This window comes from Malus domestica, chromosome 12, assembly GCF_042453785.1.
Source record: "Malus domestica chromosome 12, GDT2T_hap1".
Lineage (NCBI taxonomy): Eukaryota > Viridiplantae > Streptophyta > Magnoliopsida > Rosales > Rosaceae > Malus > Malus domestica.
In genome coordinates this window covers 7,554,006-7,568,843 of record NC_091672.1, presented here as the reverse complement: position 1 = coordinate 7,568,843, position 14,838 = coordinate 7,554,006, and the positions used below count along the sequence as shown (strand labels likewise).

Genomic DNA, 14,838 nt, shown 5'->3' with positions numbered 1-14,838 from the left:
AAATGGGTCACCAATAGAATTTATTGGGCACCAATAAAACAAATAAAAAAAACAATTAACCTCTCTCCCCTTCACAAAAGTCCAACTCCTCCCCTTCATTCTCTCTCTCCTCCCTTCTGTATCCTCTCTCTCCCTTTTCTCTTTCATGCAACAGCGCCTCCATCCTTCGGTCACCAATGACCATCAAATTATACCTCCAAAATCCTCTTCCCTTCCTCTTTCCAACCCTTAAGTTAGTTTCTTGAATTTCAGATCTAAGAAATAGTGACCGCGGGTTTTCTGGCCAATTTTTGGCAAAGTCTGCCGGAATTGGACCTCAACCCAAGAGGTAAAAATGATCCTCTCCTCGTGGCTATTCCCTACTGTAAGTGATTTCTCAAAATAAAAACTTTTAGTTTTTGGATCGATTCGAATTTTAATTCCATTTTCTCTATGCATGTCGAAGATTGGGGACAAAGAAGGTTAACCAAGGTTGTTTCCAACCTGGGCTGAGAAGAATGGAAGCCTTGGAATGTTGTGGGTGAAACTAAGGTGAACAGGGTGATTTTCTCCTTAACCACAAGGTAACTGATATTACAGTTAAAGTTGAAGCTCCCAATCTTGAATCTTTCATATTAGTAAGTTCTAGTTATTCTTTGGATTCATCCCCTTCCATTAACTGAAAATAGGGATCCAAAGGTATCCTTTCGAACTTGATTTTAATTTTTTTTAAGTATTATTTTTCGGAAACTTCAAGCATCTAATTTGTGCATTATAGTGCACTGTTTTGGTAGAGAACCTAGATGAGGATCACTAAGTGCAAAACCTTAAGAGTATACTTGGTGAAGCTGGAAAGTATGTTCTTTTCCTTCTTTGTCTCCCCATTCTGTGACATTATTGTTCTTTTCAATTTTGGTTATAGCATGGTTTTCAATCTTCCAGTTAAGAGTATACATATCAAGTTGTATTTCATACGATAAAAGTGTAACATATGTGCCTTTCTATCTCAATCTCGCTCTCAATTGCTTTTAATTTTGGGCGATTATTATGGCCTTATTGTATAGCTTGTGAAGCAAAAAAAACCTGAGCATGATAAAATTACTTAACAAATTTATCTTATTACTTAGCTTTCAGAGCCACCAAGTCTATCAATATTCACCAAGTCCATCTCTATTTCCAGTGCCTAGTTTCCAAAAGGCAAAGTTGATCCAGGTTGGGAACTCTCTCTTTCTCTCTTTACCTTTTGTTTTATTTCTCAAGGAAGTTGATTGGGTTGAACAAAAAGGAATAAAAAGAAATGAAAACAAATTGAAATTTGTTGGTGCTTGTATTGATGTTGAATTTGTAATATATTAAGACCCAAAAATTAGATAAATGGTTCACTTTGATGTAAATTGATAACATCAAGCTACTAGTTCAAAACAGTGAGTCTTACCTTTAGATTGTTTTTGTGATGTCATAATTGATAACCATATCCACTGGTCAAAAATTTATCTACTCACAAGTATATCACTTGTGAAATGTTGAGAATCATGAATTTATTTGCTGAAAAATTGATCTACTTGCCACAACAGTTTTTCATGTGGAATGTTAGAGACTTATACTCGCAAGTATATGCTTTTTATGCAAGTTGTAGGAAACAATAAAACTGTAAAGGCATACTTTTTTGTGTATTTTAGTCATTTGATCCATGGGCTTATGTGTTTGTAGGTAGAGATAGCAATTACTGAGGCTCAAGCATTACGAGGACCATGTCACTCTTAAAAAACATGTTTGGAGGTGTTCAAGAGATTGTGAAGTCTTTTGAGTGGCAATTTCCTTCAAATTTGGTGCCTCTTTCGTACTTTGACGGATAGTTTCATATTTTTTAGTATAGCTCATTTGTTTTAGACCTGATTTTTTTTGAATATGTGATTAGTTATGGAAGATTACAGCAAAACTGCAATTCTGTATAGTCTATTAACTATATATATATTTGCGTGCCCAGATTAATGGCCCTTTTTTTTTCAAAAAACATATTACAACATGGCCACCGATGTATAAAAATTATATAATATTTCAAAGGTGTAACTATTCATTGTGCCATCGTTATCTAATTGGTGGTGTTTGTAACAATAGAGTCCTTTACATAGGACATGTTCTCCAATTTAGTGGCTGCTTGGTGGCCATTGAGGTTTGCCACCAATGAGAGTATCCACAATTGACAATAAACACCAATGAAAAGGGTGTCTTTTAGCCAAATTTCTAGTAGTGGTACAGAATAGGAATTGAATGTACAGATCTGAAAAGGAATATGAAATAGCACAGGGTCTACTTATACTTGTGTTTGCACATCGTGTGCAAGGAAGAACTAGTAGGTTAAATAGGTTATAGTGTATCCAAGATTTCAAAATTAAGTTGTGCGTAATTCCTCCTTTGTTTTTTGTTCTTTTGGCGCTCATTTTGTAACTTTTTTCAACAAACGAAATTGTTTATGTTTTAGTGTATTGTTCATAGATTATTCTTGCAAAAAAATTAAATAAATCCCAAACCATTAAGGAATCCAATTGTAGTGATTACCATTTAATCCAACGGTCAAATAGTTCGGGACTTGTATGATTGTTTTGTAGAGATGATCTTTGAAAAGATGGACGATTGCGTAGTTGAAATACAATGTGGTGTGATCCCTACAAGGGATCCTCAAATAAGTTTATTTGTGGGACATCTCAATTATATATATTACACACACATACCAAATAGGGTGGAACTAATGATAATAATAACGATGAGGACAATTATACCAAGGGCATTGATGATTAGGGTTGAATGAACTGTTAAATGAATTGTTAATTGAATTGTTAATTGAATTATGTGGAACTTGATGTGGAGGATAACCATGATTAAATATACCATGGAACCAGCTGTTATAAATGAATAAGAAGAATTGAACAAATGATTGATCGGTGTTTACCTTGAACCTGAGGTATTCAATGAATTGACTGTGAGTAAGAATTTTATGCCATTCAAAATTATTTGTTATGAAAATTCTTCATAATGAAAATAATGAATTCAAAGTAATGATGCAAATATAATTTGAAAATAAGTTTTATTGCAAAACTTACATTGGAACTTACATTTGATTTATTGACGATTAAGTCAACAAATAAGAAAATGACTGATGAAAAGGATATTGGTGCATTTAGGCATCCTTGACATTCTAAAATGAAAAGTGTTTTCAATTTTTGATTTCTTTGGGTACAGTGTGAACTCAAAGAAACTTTTGATTGAGAAATTGTGGAAATTCTAAACTTGAAACCTTTCATTCATAGTTCACTTCTTAAAGACTTGGAAAATGTCTTGGAAGACTTGCTTTCACTATTGATGAATGATGACTTGCTTTCACTATTGATGAACATTGAAATTTGTTGGAATAATTGTTTCTTTTACTGTGAAAGAGTATTTGATGCCATTACTGTGAAAGCACGAGATGGATGAATGAATGAATGACTCCATCAAAATCATTGGTGAGAATAATTTCTGAATGCTTCACATAGCAAATGATTATGTTCATATGGTGACTGAAGTTTTCAAATGGCTTTAAGCAAATGGGTCCTGGGAATTCTGGTAGTCGACCCACTTAGCTAACTGTGTTTTTTGGCTTGCTGAGTTGGATGGTTGCTGTGAGGATGCGTCTGAAGATTTGGAGTCTGCGGCTTCTTTGTCTTCAGTTGGAGCATCGTTGCTTCTACAAGTAATTGTTGTGCTAAATCTTCAAGTTGAGTGACTTTATTTTTCTTTGAGCCTAACGATTTGGTAGACTTGATTGTTCCTTTAAAGGACGAAGACTAACTAATGTCTGATAATGATTGTTCCTGGATGACTGGCAGTGATGGTTGTGCTGGGTGTTCCAGAATGACTAGGAGTGGAGTAATGGGAAATTCGGTGAGGACCTGACTGATGGTCTTCTAATGGTTGAATTTATCCCACCACTTGACTGATCTAGCTCTGTAAACTTCACATGTTTCGACTTTATAATTCCATTTCAAGATCCATGAGACTTTATACTTGGCCATGAATATTAGGAAAAGTGTAATTCTGTAGTTGAATCGGCTTTTGTCAAATTTTTGTTGGAAACTGGCAGAGAGAACCTGTATAAGTTCTTCTAGTAGGAGACTGGCTGTTGGGCCGTGAGTTGACCACCATTTTGGGAACCATGCATGAAAATTCAATATGAAACTCTTGTCAAAATTAATGAACCATGAATGACTAAAGTCTTCTGTTTGATGGAGAAAGATGTTAGTTCATGCATCAATGTAATCAAAATAATTGTAATGATTGTTGGGAATATGAATATATTAGGTATGAAGAGGTTTGGTTTTGTAAAGAGGGATTCCTCAATCTGATTCGGTTAAAAACCTTTAAATGTAAAGAGAATGGTAGAAGATTTTGTTTTCATGGGTTTTGCTGTAAAGAGGTTTGATTGAAATGGACTCAGTTTCGCTGAGGATGGCTTGATAGTATTTCAATGTTTTATGTGGTTATGTAGGATGAGAATGGAAATTGGGTGAAAAGATTATTTTGGCTAATTTTTCTGGTGCTTGTTCTTGATTGAGATTGAAAGGGAGACTAAAAAGATATTCACTAGGGTTTTTCTTGACATATGATGATGTTTTGGTATAATCGATTGGTTAGGATGATGATGATTGGTATGTTGGGGTTGAATAAGGGACATTTTGACTGACTAATGCAGTTTGATAATTGGGATGTGGTGATTGGTAGTTTGGCCTAAGGTTTCCTATTGTGGAACTTAAGGGAGTGAATCGGTTGGTAATGGCTAAGGCCGATGAAGAATCTGGGCTTGATTCTTGTTTGATTGGTGGTGGTGGTAGAGTGGCTGGAAGCCTCCTCTGATCAGGTCTTCTTGCTGTCATTCTTCCCCTGCAGAAATTCTCTGGTTAGGAAATGAGGGATGCAATTTTGACTACCTTTGATGTATTCGATTTCAAAATAAAAAATACTTAATATAGCTTGCCATAATGCAAAAATATGTTTTGATGCAATGTTTTGAACATCTTTTTGTAAACATGTTTTGCAAATTTGCAATTGACTGACTAAAAACTTTTGATTTAATAAATCATCTTGAAATTTACTAATGCATAATACTATAGATAATATTTCTTTCTTAATAGTACTATAACTACTTTGTGCTGGATTTCATACTCCTGAATGGAAACGAACAATTTGTTCAGGAAATCCAGAAGAAATTGACTGTTTGAGAATACATCCGTAACCAATTTCAGAGGCATCAGCTTCAACAATTTTAAAGGAATTAGGAGTTGGAATGCCAAGACAGGGCAAAGTCTTAACATGTGATTTGATTTGTTTGACTATGGAAGTATGAGTATTGGACCATGATGAGAGATTTTCTTTTAGAGGATCAAACAAGGGTTTGCATTGTTGTCTAAGATGCGAATAAAATTCTGGAACATAATTTAAAGATCCTAGAAATCTCTTTAATTGGGTTTTGTCAGTGATTTCATCTGGAAACTTATATGCTAATTGAATTACTCTATCTATTGGTTGAATGGTTGACCGGTGGATGTTGTATCCTAAAAACCCATTTTTGGTTACTGAGACAACTAATCCGTTTGACTTAATTATCCTAGCAAACATGTTTAAGTGTTTCCAAAACTCATCTATTGATTTGGAATAAATGAGAACATCATCAATATAAACAATTGAAAAATGACTGTATTGATTAAATATTTCGTTCATGATATTCTGAAACTCACTGGGTGCATTCTTAAGACCGAATGACATTACATTTCATTCCATTCATAATGACCAAAAGGAGTGACAAATGTTGTTTTGTATTTAACATCCTAATGAATTTGAATTTGCCAAAATCCATACTTCATGTCAAATTTTGAGAAAATTATAGCTTGACTAAGTGTCTTAATTAAATCTCTTTTGTTGGAAATTGGATATCGTATCTATTCCAAGACTTCATTAAGAGGTTTGTAATTAATGACTAATCTGGGAGTTCCTCTTTCTAATTCAGCATTTTTCTGGACATAAAAAGCAGGATAAGACCATGGTCGAGTTTTGTTGGCATTTTCTTTTCATTAAATTCCTTATTGTAAGTGACACACACTGACCGAGATCAAGGCATGCTGGCCGTCACGTGAGAGTGACGTAGCTATGTGCACAGTGCGGAAGCAATAAAGATAAGAATTATACGAATAATTAAAAACTGAATTACTAGAGTGCACTACTAAACAGGAAGTGATAGGAGTTAGTTACAACAGTAAACACTCCTAAGCAGAGCATATTAAGTCTAGGTGCAGTCCAGTAGGACAAGTACTAATTATACAGTACCAAGAATGTCCTACTATTATTTAGATGGGTCAGAACCGCCGACATCCTCAAGCCACCAACAGCAAGCTTACTTAAAACCTGGAGGGGCGCAAAATAGAAAACGTGAGTGGGCAAAAACAAATGTTTTACAAAATCATATCATTTATCAATATACTAACCCGTCGCTGTAAAACATGTATAATTTTTCCCAGAATCAAGGTATAAGCATATACATAATATATATATATATATATATATATATATATATATATATGAAATCATATCAATTCAAGTCATGCTTCACATAATTATATTCAAATGTATGTCATGCCAAGATATAACAGAGTAAGCAATTCAGGTAAGAATAAATTCATAAAAATATGATATGTTAGCCGGAACCCCTGTGGTAGTCTGTACGGCTGAATTCATAGCTCAAAAGTCAATTTAGCCGGAGTCACTACAATGACATATACGGCAATATACTGCACATAAGTCAGAACCACTAAAAAGGGGTTTGTACGACAAGATTGGGTGTAATATAATTATGCTCAATTTTACTCTCACATAATAGCTGGCCGATAATTCGCTAGTCACCTACGAGTCGGAACCATAAATAAGGTCTATATGACAAGACTGTGCACTTAAGTTGGATCCAATATGAGCACATAGTGCGGGAGGTGACATAAATAAACAGGCATGTACTTCATATCTCTGGCTAAATCACAATCACCCTAGGAATAGTTTTATGAGCTCAACATTATTCAATCACATATCACATCATCGATGATTCACATAACCAAACATAACTTACCTGAACTTACCTGTGCCTCCACAGCACCACATTTATATATATATGCAACCATGAAATGCATATTCAGAATATAAAAGCATTTGGCATATTATTTCAAAGCATACTTTCCTTAAAAAATGCATTTCTGGGAAATATATCAAGTATATAAATATATACTGAAAACAAAAGCCCACTCATTGGTATGTCGACGGGTCGTAACCCCTGAGTCGCCCGTGGATACGCTCGCCCTCGGGATAAGTCTCACCTATATGCGAATTAACTATAAAAACGTTATTTTAAACCACATAGGCAAAACTAGCTAATAATTTCTCATACAATGCTCAATTTGGGTTTATGAATATACCACCGTGACCTACACAACCTCATGATCATCCCCATATTTTTAGAATAATTTTTTGACCGCCTACGCGCCGCCACGCACTGGGAGAGGCACGGCCCTACGCGCCCCCATGCGCTGCCAAACCTGACGGATTCCCTAACCACGGTTAGGAAATATTCCGTTACAGCCTAACAGATTCCGTTATATTTAACTGACGGCGTCTGAATATTCCATCAGAATTGACAGAATATTCCGTCATCTTCAACCTCAGACTCCGACGACCGTCACCGTCGTCGGAAACTGGGAAAATCTTTAAACTCACTATTCTCACTCGTTTTTCAATCATTTCCTACGAAATTACTACCAAAATGAAGCTTAGGGTTCATAGAATCACGTTATACCTACTTGAAGCTTCAAATTCCACGAGATCACGTCGGAACAAGGTCGAAAATTCGATGACCTCTACAACTCCTTGAACTGGGCTTTCCGACGTCTAATTTTCACCAATGATGCACCCCAACCATTGAGGGAAGGTCCTTGAGCTTGCTACGGTCTTGAAAATCGAAGAAATTCACGGGTTTAAAATTTGGTGAACAATGCTACCCTCGGAGGTTCGATTTCCATGGTTTCCTTACGTTCAAACTTAGCCAAAACTCATCCAGAACACTTAGGAGGAAGAGGAAATACCTTTAGGAGCCTTGAAATGGTTTGAAACCTTGATGATCACCACGGTGGTTCTGTACCTCGACGGCCCTCTCGGTTTCAAGGGTTTTTCTAAAGCTCTACGTTCTAAAATTGTAAGGATGAACTCGTATCGCCTCTAGGAATACAATGGTAAGCTTAATACCTTTGATCCATGAAGTTTGAGGTGCTTATGGTGCTTGTCTGTACATATGAAGAGGAAAGAGAGTGAGTCCAAGAGAGAGAAGAGAGAGCACGGGAGAGGGAGAGAGAGAGAGAGAGAGAGAGAGAGAGAGAAAGGATGTGTGGTCCAGATTTTTGGGTCACCAATCAAAACAAACAATTTCCTTACTTCCAATTGGGTTAAAAAACTTAGGAAAATAATGAATAGGTCCAAAATCCAACTTAAATCACACCACATACTTTAACGTCCAAAGGTAAAATTGTCATTTCACGTCATCGAAAATAATCTTCCGGGACTGGCTGTGACAATTTCCCCACCTTATAAAATTTCGTCCTTGAAATTACATACAACTAATACATCCACTAAAAATCATAAAACAAGCCTGGATACAGCTCTCTCATCCGATCATCTGTCTCCCAAGTAGCTTCTTCCAGTGAATGATTTCTCCATAGCACCTTAACCAAACGGACGGTCTTGTTCCTTAGTTCTTTATCATTCCAATCCAAAAGAGTCACTGGTTCCTTATCATAAGTCAAATCCAAATTAATTTCCAAAGGTTGAGGAGGAATCACATGTGAAGGATCTGAAACATAATGTCGAAGCATCGAAACATGAAACACATGGATCTGAAACATAATGTCGAAGCATCGAAACATGAAACACATCGTGCACTTTGGATAACTCTGAAGGCAACTCAAGCCTGTAAGCAACCTCACCGACTCGTTCGGTGATCATATATGGTCCAATGTACCTAGGACTCAACTTTCCTTTCTTTCCAAATTGTACAACACTTTTCCAAGGTGATAGCTTTAGAAATACCCAATTGCCTACATCATACTTCCGATCAGTGGCATGCTTGTCTGCTAAGCTCTTTTGTCGATCTTGGGCCGCTTTCAAGTTAGACTTAATTACCTGAACATTTTGAGTAGTCACATCCAAAATCTCAGGGCCCACTAAAACTATTTTGCCAACCTCTGACCAACATAGAGGCGTACGACTAGATTTCCCATAAAGTGCCTCAAATGGTGCCATACTAATACTCGAATAATAACTGTTGTTATAGGCGAACTCCATCAATTCTAAACAATCATGCCAACTATCTCCAAACTGCAGCACTGAAGATCTCAACATATCCTCTAATGTCTGAATAGTTCTCTCAGATTGTCCATCTGTCTGAGGGTGATATGTCGTACTATAAAGCAATCTCATACCAAGAACTTCCTGGAATGCTATCTAAAACTTGAAAGTAAATCTGGGATCTCGATCCGAGATAATATTAACTAGCACACCATGATACTTCACAATTTGCGATATAAATAACTTAGCTAATCGACTTAACGAATACTTCTCCTTCACTGGAATAAAATATGTTGACTTCGTAAGCTAATCAACTACCACCGAAATGCCGTCATAACCATTCTGTGTACGAGGGAGCTTGTACACAAAATCAATAGTAATATTTTCCCATTTCCACTGTAGAATGGGAAGTGGCTGCATCAACCCAAACGGCTTCTTCCTTTCATCTTTAACCTGTTGGCAAATGGCACACTTACTCACATATTCGGCAATTTCTCTTTTCATACGTGGCCAATAATAAAACGGTCTAATGGTATGATACATCCTAGTGCCTCCTGGATGTATCACATATGCCGAAATATGTGCTTCATCTTTCTTTAACTCTGTATTATTCGGCACATACATTCTACTTTCCTGCATAAGCATGCCATCAGTTTCTCGAATTCCAAAATCTTTCTTTTTGCCTTGGTTCCTTGCTTGGATTATTTCTTGTGTCTCCTCATCATTCATCTGAGCCTCGAGCACACGATCAATTAAAATTGGCCTAACTTGAAAATTAGCAAGCAAAGCTTTTTCTCGATCTTCCACTCCTAACTCCATTCCATTGGACCTTAAATCTGCTAGAAGAGGAACATGGCAATCATAGATAGCATTGAGTCTGGCTGGAGTCTTCCTACTAAGTGCATCTGCCACTGCATTTCCCCGACCAGGATGATACCCAATCGTGTAATCATAGTCACTAAGTAACTCAATCCACCTCCGCTGTCGAAGATTAAGATCTCTCTGAGTAAACAAATACTGAAGACTCTTATGATCTGTAAAGATCTTACATTTCTCACCATAAAGATAATGTTTCCAAATCTTCAAGGCAAAGATGATAGCTGCTAATTCCAAATCATGTGTAGGGTAATTCTTTTCATGAGGTTTCAACTGTCTCGAAGCTTAAGCAATCACCCTACCATGTTGCATTAATACACAACCCAAACCATTAAGAGAAGCATCACTATAAACCTCATAGTTACCGCTATCATCTGGAAGCCCCAGAATAGGAGCATGAGTGAGATAGTACTTTAACTGCTGGAAACTTTGCTCACATTTATTATCCCACTCAAACTTAACATCCTTTCGTGTCAACCTCGTCAATGGCAAAACAATCATTGAAAAATCCTTAACAAACCGTCTATAATAACCTGCTAAACCAAGAAAACTCTGTACCTCGGTGACGGTTCAAGGTTGTTCCCAATTTTCCATAGCTGCCACTTTCTGAGAATCCACTTGAATGCCTTGAGCATAAATGACGTGTCCTAAAAATGCCACTGGATTCAACCAGAATTCACATTTGCTAAACTTAGCATATAGTTGGTGTTCCCTCAAACTGCTCAACACCAACTTCAGATGTCTAGCATGCTCAGCCTTAGACTTAGAGTATACCAAAATATCACCAATGAAGACAATAACAAACCTGTCCAAATATGGCTGGAATACTCGATTCATCAAATCCATAAAAGTTGCTCGTGCATTAGTTAACCCGAATGGCATCACAAGAAACTCATAATGACCATATCGAGTCCTGAATGCGGTTTTAGGAGCATCTTCATTTTTAATCTTCAACTGATAGTATCCCGACCTCAAGTCAATCTTAGAAAATACATAGGCACCTCTGAGTTGATCAAATAAATCGTCTATACGAGGCAATGGATAACAGTTCTTAATGGTTACCCGATTCAGTTGCATGTAATCAATGCACAGCCTCAAAGTTCCATATTTCTTCCTCACAAATAAAACTGGAGCTCCCTAAGGTGAAGTACTCGGCTGAATAAAACCTTTATCCACTAACTCTTGTAACTGAACTTTCAATTCCCTTAATTCAGTAGGAGCCATTCTACATGGAGTTAAGGATATGAGATTCGTACCTGGAAGCAGATCAATAACAAACTCCACCTCTTTATCTGGAGGCAATCCAGGCAAATTTTAGGGAATATATTCGGAAAATATCTAACCACACAAACATCCTCCACACTACTAGGAGCATCATCATTCAACACCACATGAGCCAAATATCCCTGACAACCTTTCGACAATAGTCTCTTTGCTTTCATGGCTGAAATAATACCATGCGTCACCCCACTAGGTTTTCCTACAACTGTAACTTTAGGTAATCCAGGACAATGAAATGTGACTGTCTTCCCATAACAATCTATCTTGGCACGATTATAGTGCAACCAATAAGTGCCCAAAATCACATCAAAATCCATAATATCCAACAGCATAAGATTAGCCGGCATAATAATATCCTCTACTATCACTGGACATCTTGGATATACTCGATCCACAAAACATCTATCCCCTCTAGGCATAGAAAATTCTAAATTATATCCTAGAGATGTAGGATGAGGTTGTGTCACTTGAGCAAATGTATGAGAAATAACAGAATGTGTAGCACCACAATCAATCAATACTCTAGCAAAATGACCAAGAATATTTAATGTACCCATGATTAAATCTGGATTATTCTGGGCATCTTGCAGTGACATGTTGTGGATACGCCCCTGATTCTGCTGTCGTCCACCGCGACCTCTGTTGGCATGAATACCACGTCCCTGCCTCTGCTGACCCGACTGCCTCGAAGATCCTGCACTACTAGTGGCAATCTCTCCATGTTGGGGCTGTCCATCTTGGTACCACTGAGATCCACTTGCTGAATATGGCTGATAAGACATAGATTCTCCCTGATACTAAAGGTACCCACTCTAATACTGAGGATCCTGAGAGTACTGCTATTGTCCTAAGGTGTAGGGAGCGGCGTCGCCCTGATAGTGGTAGGCACCTCCTCGTCCAGTCTAAGTATAACCACCAGATCATGAAGTTTGCTGGGTAGGTGCAGGTGGTGGGAAAGAAGGCTGCTGGGGTCTCTGCTGACTCTGAGGGCATTGGGCAACCCTATGATCCATCTGTCCACAAGTAAAACATCTATTGCTGCCTCTCCTACACTCCACAAAATGCCGATTATTACACCTGCGGCATAAGGGAGTACCAGATATACCTGAACCACCAAAATCTCTCTGCCTCTGGAACCTAGGGCCTCCAGTAAATCTACCGCATCTCCTCTGCATATTAGTACTCAATCCTCCGCTAGAAGAGCTGGAACTGCCACCACTCATCTTAAAGTTCTGGGTCTTGCGGGGTCCCTGAAATGCTTGCCCTTTTCATTTGTCATCTCGTCTCTGGCCCCCATTATTTCCTTCCTCATCCACACTTTCACTAGGCATGTTCTTTGAGGCCTCAATCCTCAGTAGAATCTCATAAAACTCTTGGTAAAATGCATAGTGAGTCGATGTCGCTATGGAACGCCATTTCTTCTTAGTACCCAAACTGAAATGGTAAAGCATCTCTACCGGATTAGTAGCAATCTCTGGATCATATCTCCACAGATCAATAAACATCCTGTAATACTCATTAGCCGACATCTTTCCTTGGCTTAGATAAGTAAACTCATGTTTCTTACTATCGATATGCGCATGAGGAATGAACCTTTTCCGAAATAGCTCCTTAAACACTCCTCAGTTCACAATCTCTACTGGGGTCAACTGGTAAGACTCTTGTCTCTAGCAGGATGTAGGCTATTCTCCTAAAAGCCAGGTAATCGTCTCGACCCACCTATCAGAAGAAAGATTCCCCTGACTTTGCATTACCTGAAAGGCCTTCTCCACATGATTTAGCAATTTTTTTGCCCCTTCATGACCTTCATTTCCAATGAAGTGAGTCAACTTTAGATTATGAACTGTCTTAAGAGGTGTCTTTTAGGGAGTACGGAATGCTGTCTGAATGACAGAAACTATAACTTCCCCTAATTATGCAATATCAGGGAAACTAGATTCAGCTGATTAACGGGGCTTTCTACGAGGCGACATATTTCTGACATAAGACATCACAAGGATTAGAACATTCAAGAATTATACAGGAATGCTAAACCTACGCTCTGATACCAAACTGACACACTCCGACTGAGATCAAGGCATGCTGGTCGTCACGTAAGAGTAACGTAGTCAAGTGCACAGTGCGGAAGCAATAAAAATAAGAATTATACGAATAATTAAAAATTGAATTACTAGAGTGCACTACTAAACATGAAGTGATAGGAGTTAGTTACAACAGTAAACACTCCTAAGCAGAGCATATTAAGTCTAGGTGCAGTCTAGTAGGACAAGTACTAATTATACAGTACCAGAAATGTCCTACTATTATTTAGATAGGTTACAACCGCCGACATCCTCAAGCCACCAACAACAAGCTTACTTAAAACCTAGAGGGGCGCAAAACATAAAACGTGAGAGGGCAAAAACAAATGTTTTACAAAATCATTTTATTTATCAATATACTAACCCCTCGCTGTAAAACTTGTATAATTTTTTCCCATAATCAAGGTATAAGCATATACATAATATATATATATATATATATATATGAAATCACGTCGGAGCAAGCTCGAAAATCCGGTAACTTCTGCAACTTCTTGAACCTGGGCTTTCCGACGTCTAATTTTCACCAATGATGCACCCCAACCATTGAGGGAAGGTCCTTGAGCTTGCTACGGTCTTGAAAATCGAAGAAATTCACGGGTTTAAAAGTTGGTGAACAATGCTACCTTCCAAGGTTCAATTTCCATGGTTTCCTTACGTTCAAACTTAGCCAAAACTCATCCAGAACACTTAGGAGAAAGAGGAGATACCTTTAGGAGCCTTGAAATGGTTTGAAACCTTGACGATCACCACGGTGATACTATACCTCGACGGACCTCTCGGTTTCAAGGGTTTTTCTAAAGCTCTGCATTCTGAAATTGTATGGATGAACTCGTATCACCTCTAGGAATACAATGGTAAGCTTAATACCTTCAATCTGTGAAGTTTAAGGTGATTATGGTGCTTGTCCGTACATATGAAGAGGAGAGAGAGTTAGTCAGAGAGAGAGAAGAGAGAGCATAGGAGAGAGAGAGAGAGAGAGAGAGAGAGAGAGAGAGAGAGAGAGAGAGAGAGAGAGAGAGAAAGGATGTGTGGTCCAACACCAATCAAAACAAACAATTTCCTTACTTCCAATTGGGTCAAAAAACTTAGGAAAATAATGAATGGGTCCAAAATCCAACTTAAATCACACCACATACTTTAACATCCAATGGTAAAATTGTCATTTCACGTCATCGAAAATAATCTTCCAGGACAAGGCTGTGACAGTAAG

The 14,838-nt window shown here is 37.7% G+C and overlaps 1 long non-coding RNA gene across 3 annotated transcripts; it reads left to right on the top strand.

Moving 5' to 3' along the window:
• Positions 1–138: 138 nt before the first annotated feature.
• On the top strand, positions 139–1,918 carry LOC139189938 (uncharacterized). Of its 3 annotated transcripts, XR_011573710.1 has the most exons (5): positions 139–364; positions 446–563; positions 758–834; positions 1,107–1,191; positions 1,690–1,918. It is a non-coding gene; the product is annotated as an uncharacterized lncRNA (long non-coding RNA). The 3 variants fall into 3 exon arrangements; XR_011573708.1 differs by lacking the exon at positions 758–834; XR_011573709.1 differs by lacking the exon at positions 758–834 and having other exon boundaries at positions 188–328.
• The last annotated feature ends 12,920 nt before the right edge of the window (positions 1,919–14,838 follow it).